At 38.5% G+C, this 8022-nt stretch overlaps 1 long non-coding RNA gene across 1 annotated transcript in view; it reads right to left on the bottom strand.

Annotated features, from left to right (window-relative positions):
• Positions 1 to 5594: 5594 nt before the first annotated feature.
• The window catches only part of LOC117938004, a 4276-nt gene continuing 1848 nt past the window's right edge, over positions 5595 to 8022 (bottom strand). The window contains exon 3 of the long non-coding RNA XR_004655304.1: positions 5595 to 5659. This is a non-coding gene — a long non-coding RNA (uncharacterized LOC117938004). The remainder of the gene's footprint in view (positions 5660 to 8022) is intronic.

The raw sequence follows: 8022 nt of genomic DNA, 5'->3' as shown, positions 1-8022 counted from the left end.
TGTCTTGAGATAACTCTTGTTATGAATTGATACTATAAATAAAAATAAATAAATAAATAAATAAATAAATAAATAAATATCCGTTTCCTTCTGCTTCTTTGTGTTAAACTCTAGTTGATTTATGAGAACTATGGCTAATGGTGTTCAGATCTCTGCAGGGTAAATAGAGACAGCCAGCGAGACTGTATGTCCAGTCTAAGTTTTCTGTTGCACCACTAAAACAACTTTGATTGTACATGTGTTCCACCAATAAAAGTTCCTTCCCAAAGCTTTTTTTGCAGCAGCACCGTGGCTCTGTTGGGCACTTAGTGCCGCCCATGACTGTGATTGGTTTAAAGAAATGACATAATACCAGAGCACGTTTTTCTCCCATCCCAGAATGCTGTGTGGATTAGCCAGTCCCTCCTCAGCAGCGCTGTAGAGGAAGGTCTGGCAAAGTGAGACTACTAAACTATTAAAAGAAGCTGCTGGCAACTAGCGCAACTTCTGTCAACACATCTCATTCAGAGGAAGAAGAAATGGCACTTCAATCATCTAATGTGATTCTTTAGGCTACAACCTTTACATTTGATACCACCGTTGGGTTTTTTGAATGTCCTACTAGGACGTGGTGTGTTCATCAGTGGAGCTCAAAAAGAGTAATCCATCTGAAGTGGCATAAGCTCTCCCTACAATAGATAAATGCATCACATAGATAATCGATAGAGAATGGGGGGGGAGATGACAATTGGAGGAAGTGCACAGAGAAATCAACAAATCCACAGATAATGAGAATGGGGAAGGGAGAAAAAGAACATGATTTATTCATATTTGTCATTATGAACTGTGTAATTCATATAATTTTCAATTCCATATTTGTAAAGGTTTGTACCAGCTTGGTAAATTTACAACATCACCAAAAAACAGCAAATTCTTTAAATAATCATTGAATATTGGGTTAACACTTAACACTAACTGGAGTCTCCCCCTAGTCACTTTAAAGATTATTAATTATTTAGGGTTGTCATTCTACTTTTAGTATACATATATGTATATTTATGTTCATGTTTTTTTTAAATATTATTGCATACAGGTGTGTAAGTTTAAATCTTACAATGAGGGGAATGTATGACTTAAAAATAGTACTTTGACCTTAATAGGTTTCCTATTTTTCCGTGTCAAATAGTTATGAAACTTGTTTTTGATTTGTTTTTCGGCCTACATGCAGTTCTGAACATCAGATCTATGTCAGTGAGTCAATCCAACATTTTTCTAATTGATTGAAAGAGCTTGACCAAGGACAGACATTTTTAGCAGAAAAATTGCTCAGGGTCTTTCGATTGAATTAAGATCTATTATTGCACCATCTGTTCTCCCTGAAAATTCTTTAATTTGCCATATCAGAATTAATAAATCCACAACACAATTGGGATGGTAACAATAGTGACGGTTGGAATAACAGTGCATCTAGGTATACAGATACATAGTTCTTATTCTACACAACTTTCTACTCCGTCCTTTTTTTTTTGGTTAAGTTCTGGATAAGTCAGATCTAGGTGGCGATCACCCAGACAAGGCATGCAACATTGCAGTTATCCCTCAAAATGAGAGAGATGCTGTCCTCAGTGATTGCGCTAGACTATGAGGGGCAGTCAGGTAATTTCCAGCCAGACTGGTTAAGTTGGGCTCCGTCACGCCCACTTGAGTTAGCTGACCCGCATGATACAATCAATGCAGTGAGTTTCCACATCGGTCTCCCAGGAATAAATCGTAAATCTAATAGTAAGCCGCTGTATGGTGTTGCTGCTCTCCCTGGTCCAGGTATGAGGCGTGCGCTAGGTTTTAACGCCATTACTTTGTCTGTGTCAATATGTCATTGAGTCTGTACAAAATATTCCAGACTGACGTCCCTCTGGGCTGCCCTGCTCCTGTGTGTGTCCTTGGAAACGGCTAATTGAAATCCAGGCGTGAAAGTCTGCTTTCATAATCAATGATTAGGAGTGTTGCGCATGCCCAAAGTACCCTGTTTGTCGATACTGGTTGATTTAATGCATATTTATATGCATTTATAACTGTGACCACCATTAATGCATGTATTTTTGATTTTGAAGAGTAGGGAATGCATCTCTTGTTTTGCCCAGGTTGAATCTCAATAAGCTCACTTGATATTTACTATATTTGGTCAGGTCTTCTTTTATTATTCTGCATCTATTACATTTTTTTTATTTAGCTTTGTTTGATTTAAGTTAGTACTATTGTAAATAGGTTCTTAAAAAAGTGGCCACTGCTGTTAAGCGCATGGGTTTAGGGAGTAGCAAGAATCTTATTTTTCTTATATTTTCACATTTACCTTAAGTGTGCCTTTGCTGTTGTATTCTGTTTTAGGGTGCCTCCCCAGTTCAAAGTTCTTTGCTGAGGTCTGCACTCTCCAAAGGCCTTTAGGTGTATATGATTCAGTCTTTAATTGCATTTGCTTCTTTAATCTACCGCATTGGTAATGTATTTTGATTTATTTATTTATTTATATTTAAAAAATAATTTCAGTGGCAAAAATAACTTCAAATCTATTTATTTATGGTAGACTTAGTAATGACATTGAAATGAGGCTTGATGCACTAGCTAATTGGTTTTGGTTCATCTTGTTCATTTTCCATATAATACGAACAAGTGTTACACAACCAACTTTTTAGAAATTGATGACATTACATCTTAACTTTAAGTAGAACTTACCCAAGACAGGCCTCATCATAAATGGTGTCAAACTTGTGAATGCTCGCACAATGAGCCTCGTGAAACCCTGAGGGAACCACCTGGCTCTAGTATAAGCAACTAAAAGCTTTGACTATGATCTCACTGGGACATTATTAAAGCCACTTTGCAGTGTGAATTTTAAAGCAATTATGGTAAACTCTAAAAACTGGAAGAAATTGCATTTGCTGAAGACCATGTGTTAATTCAGATGACCTACATTCATAATTACATAGACATTCAGCCACTTCATTTCTCGGCACTGTTTTCTCTGCTGCTTTAATGCCACAAACATTCATGTTTTTACTGCTGCTGGAGTGCAGAGATAACTTGATAACTGATGAGACCTATTTAAAAGCACTGGATACACTTCCTATATTTGCGTGCATCAAGGTTGGCTGTAAATTCTGAGCTGCCACAGTTGTTATTAGAATATATCTGATGGCATTCAAAGCATCAGTATTACTTTCACAGCTTATCTGCCAAACTGATAAGGCTAGGAAGTCACTGTCTAACAGACAGAGAGCAAGTAGGATGACACCTACTGACTCAATGATCAGTTTTATCTTAACCTCCTTATTCAAAGAGCGGCTGTCTTGCCGCCAACAAAAATCAGATATATTTGCATAAACACCTTATCATTTAATTACAGCTGAGAGTTCTCCAATCATGCCCTGAGATTATGCTTTTGTAGACATCTCAGTGACTAAAATGATTAAAAGCTGTAAGACGGTATGTGTTTTGAGACTATAGATGCTGTACAAATTACAGTATGTCGGAAAACATTAAAATGTGTGTGTCATGGGGCTACCCCATGCATTCATTTAAGCCAGTGGCAGCTTTTGTCTTAGCATGCTAAGCTAACCTTAGTATGAGCAGTAGCATAGGACGGTTAGCATGAGCATTACCATTAGCATGTGGGCTTGCATCCATTGCATCAATGGCACACAATGGCAGCACATGGCTTGTCATTTCACGTCATATTATTTCAGTTCATTTAAGTACTAGTCAAAAGTCTAGAAATCATGGTTGGATAAATACAACACATTTCATTTCAAGTCATTTATGTTAAGTTAGTGGATTTATTTAATTTTAATTTTAATACTTAATTTATTCATTCATCTGTTCTCATCTTCAAGTAGGAATCTGGGTCAAGGTGGCAAACAGGAAGCAACCCAGTCTGGAGTAATCTATAGGGGTGAAGATCTGGAATGGCCCAAGTGTCAGCCATACATCATGTAACACTTAATTTCTGATTTTATATTGGTCATGTGATGTATTAATTTGGCCAGAAATGTTTGGGAAGGTCGACGTAACATAATGGTGTTTGATTGATTTCCAATTAACTTTGGTTTGTCTTGTAGGAGGGGCTTCTGGTATAAAAGAAAGAGGCCAAGGAGATCCTCTGGGCAGAACGGCGTTGGCCCGGAAGGGTGTGTGTGAAAGGGTCAGGGCCTAATATAGTCTTTGGTATTGTTTGACATCAGTTTATGATGATAATTTGAATAGTTTGTATTTAGTTCCCTTATTGTTTTTACATTTTTCAGTTATTTTTCAATAATTTACCCTTGCAATGCTGAACCTTCCATGTGATTGGTGTCTATACAGCCGTGTTATAGCTTGAGCTTAACTGTAAGGGTTGGGTATCATTTGGGTTCTTTCCAGAACAATGCTAAAATTATACTTTTACAAAGGTGCCTGAACCGATACTTATATCTATAATGTTATGTTAGATTTTCATGTAAACTTGGTCAAATAATGAGGAGAGAAATCTTTGTGAGCTAAAACTTTCAGATATCCCTCTGTTTTGAATTCTCCGGATTCAACAGTTTTTTTCTAGTCTAGGGTATCTGCAGGTTTCAACAAGTCAAATTTAAGACCAATATCACATTAAAAACAAAACAAAAAATGTCAGAGGTGGGAAACTTTTATCATTTGCATTATAGGACTAGTGTCCTGTGGCCTAGCACCCTGTGGAGGACCCAGACAGGGTTTCGGCATCATTTGTTTTTTAGATACCAATCCATAAACGATAATGGTGTTGTTGCCTAAACGGTGCCTGAATTGATACTTTAAAAAAAAGATGAGCACGGCTTGTGTATTGTTACGGCCATATAGTCAAATTAAAATTATTTATTTAAAATGTAGTTATAACAAAAAATTACAACAAGACTTAGTACACAACCAGTTTACCACCTTAAATGTATGTACCATTACTTGCTGTCTGTGTTGTATCACCAACAACTCTGAGAGCACTACCGGGGTGTGGCTACTTTGACTGCAGACTGTTGGAATCATTTCCAATGAAAAACTGCCACACTTTACACCGTTTAGCTTTCAGCATTTAACCGTGTATAAGCAGCTACTGGCTTACATTACCTGCTGCAAAGTCTGCAAAGTGTGATGTAAACTACACAATTCCGCAGTAATTGCGTGTTATGTGTCTTAACCCGAGATAGACCTTTTTAAAATCTATCTAAGACCTTTCCGTTTCCCAGAAACAGCTGTGAAGTAGCTAGCGCTGAACCAACCAAATTCCATTTAAAAAACAGTACTTTTAACGTGTATAGAGCCACCATATTTTCACATGTAAATCGGTAAAGTATGTGTTTATTTCAACCAACACTAGAGTTTTTCATGGTTGGAAAAGTGTAGAGAAGACCAAAAACGCCATTTCATAGTTTTATTTGGTTTGTGTTGATTTTGAATGAAAGGTGTGTTAAGAGGCTAAAATGACTGTTTATTTACATGGAGTCTGGTGGGTGTGGTCCATAAAGACATCATGTTAGTCGACAAATAACACTTCTTCTCCTTCCTTCCTCTCCTCCTCCTCTCCAGCCTCTCTGTTGCAGCCTGAAGGGAGTTAGGAGTCAGTCAGTTGGTCAGTTAATCCATCATGACATCATGTTAGTTGACAACTAACACCTCTTCTCTTTGTTGCTATTGTGATTTCCTTAGTAATATTTCCAGATATTTATTTTCATAGTTTCTATCGGCGGTTGGTGCAAACAGAGCCAAAAGTTTAAGTCCGATGGACTCCATAGTTACATGTCTGCGATCGGCACAATATTTCCTTCATTCTAACCAACCATGATAAATGAAGAGGGAAAACTGTAGGAGAGAAAGCAATGAGAACAAAAGGACAAGAAGAGGAGAGAAAATAAGGAGGAGGCATTTCAAATTATTATTCATGTCAATTGCTTTGCTGAAGTAAGTTTTGCCCAGAGAAAATTAGGTTGTAGACGTGAAAAATTCCTCACAGCAATGGAGGATTTCCAACAAGACAGAGCATGCTTGCTGTTGTCCTTTGATATGAGCATTCATATCAAAGGACAACAGCACTGATATGAGCACGGTTATTTTCCATTGTAAACGCAGGCAGAAATGTTTCTAAGTTGTTACCTGTAGAAGTGTTAGCTGTACATATTTATTTTTCATGTTAGTTAGCTCTTAATGGGTGCAGGCTATAAGCTAATGAGGATATGATGATGGTAATTAAAGTGTGACAACTAGTCTGTATTACATGCAATGTGGACTAATGCTGTGCATGTGTCCATGGTGATTGTTTCTAATCAGCTAAAGGGTGCTTGCAATGAGCTACTCCAGTGTTGTGTAGAAGCTGGGAGGCCACTGACAGTGAGGCCATGTTACTGTTAAGGCCATGTTAAGGCCATGTCTGTTCTTGCCCAAAAATACATTTCAACCAGGAGAGACATGTTTGCAGACATGCAAACAAGATTCATTGAACAGCTCAATAAAATGTTAAAAGTCTGTGGCAATTAGACTCCATTGCTAGACAAATATCATGTATACAGTGGCTTGAGAAGGTTTACACACACATGCCAAAGTTGATTAAAAAGAGGAATAAAAAAAAATCTTTTGGAAATTGATCCTAATGCCTAATTCAAAGAATTTAGAAAATTCAACCTTTTCAGGACAACAATTTTCTTTCTGAATGAAAAATGTTTTGTAAATAAAGAAATCTTCTTCTTTAAAATACAGGGGGCATAAGTAAACATACCCCAATGTTAAATTCCCATACAGGCAGGCGGATTTTTATTTTTAAAGGCCAGTTATTTCATGGATCAGGATGCATCCTATGCACGATGCATCCTGATAAAGTTCCCTTGGCCTTTGGTATTAAAATAACCCCACATCATCACATACCCTTCACCCTACCTAGAGATTGGCATGCTGTTATTTCAGTTAGCTTAATACGTGGTTTGATTTGCATTGAGAGATGATATTATGGAAAGGAGGTGGATGGTTCCAGTTTGGGTTCAGGAGGCAGACACCGTCTCCACATTTAAGAGTAGGCTTAAGACTTTCCTTTTTGATAAAGCTTACAGTTAGGGCATAGGATAGAATATTGTTAGGGAGTGAGGAGTCGCATCGTCCGCCTAACCTGGCCCACCTGCTTCTCGTCATAGTTGTCAGATCTATCTATCATATAATCAAGAATATAATAAAACAAAAGGGAGACTTGGCATACAGCCCGATCCGGTTGGGGAGAGTTCTAGCCCGACCAGGCTCCTCTCTTTACCCTGTCTCCCCTAGTTATGCTTTGATAAAGCTTATAGTTAGGACAGAGAATTGAATATTGTTAGGGAGTGAGGGTCGCAGCGTCCGCCTAACCCGGCCAACCTGCTTCTGATCATAGTGGTCAGATCTATCTATCATGTAATCAAGAATATAATAAAACTGGAGAGAGACTTGGCATACAGCCCGATCCGGTTGGGGAGAGTTCTAGCCTGACCAGGCCCTTCTCTTTACACTGTCTCTCTTGGTTATGCTGTAATAGTTGTAGATAGCTGGGGACTTCCTTTGACACACTGAGCTCCTCTCTCTTCTCTATCTTTCCATTTATGTACATCCATGTCTGGGGAGACACTCCCCGAAGTCCTTATGTTCTTTTTTCCCCAGCATGTTCCCTCGGATCAGAGAGGCTCCAAAATCATGGTAGCAGCTGTCGCCATGGTCCTGCTAAACGTTCTGTGATGCCATGTTCATCTTGCTACACTCTGCGGTGCCCAGCTACGTCCTGCTGTGCCTTGTAATGCCCTCAGTGCCCTGCTATGCCATGAACTACTACAAATAACTGCTACAAACTACTATTTTTCAATTTTTGTTATTTCCACTCATCATTCTAAACCCAACCGCCCCGTCAGACACCGCCTACCAAGAGCCTGGGTCTGTCCGAGGTTTCTGCCTAAAAGGAAGTTTTTCCTCGCCACTATCACACTGTTGCTTGCTCTGGTGGAAACTACTAGAACTGTTGGGTCCTTGTAAATTCTG

The sequence above is a fragment of the Etheostoma cragini genome, chromosome 22 (assembly GCF_013103735.1).
Source record: "Etheostoma cragini isolate CJK2018 chromosome 22, CSU_Ecrag_1.0, whole genome shotgun sequence".
NCBI classification, from domain to species: Eukaryota; Metazoa; Chordata; class Actinopteri; order Perciformes; family Percidae; genus Etheostoma; species Etheostoma cragini.
This window is presented reverse-complemented; position numbering and strand designations above follow the sequence as displayed.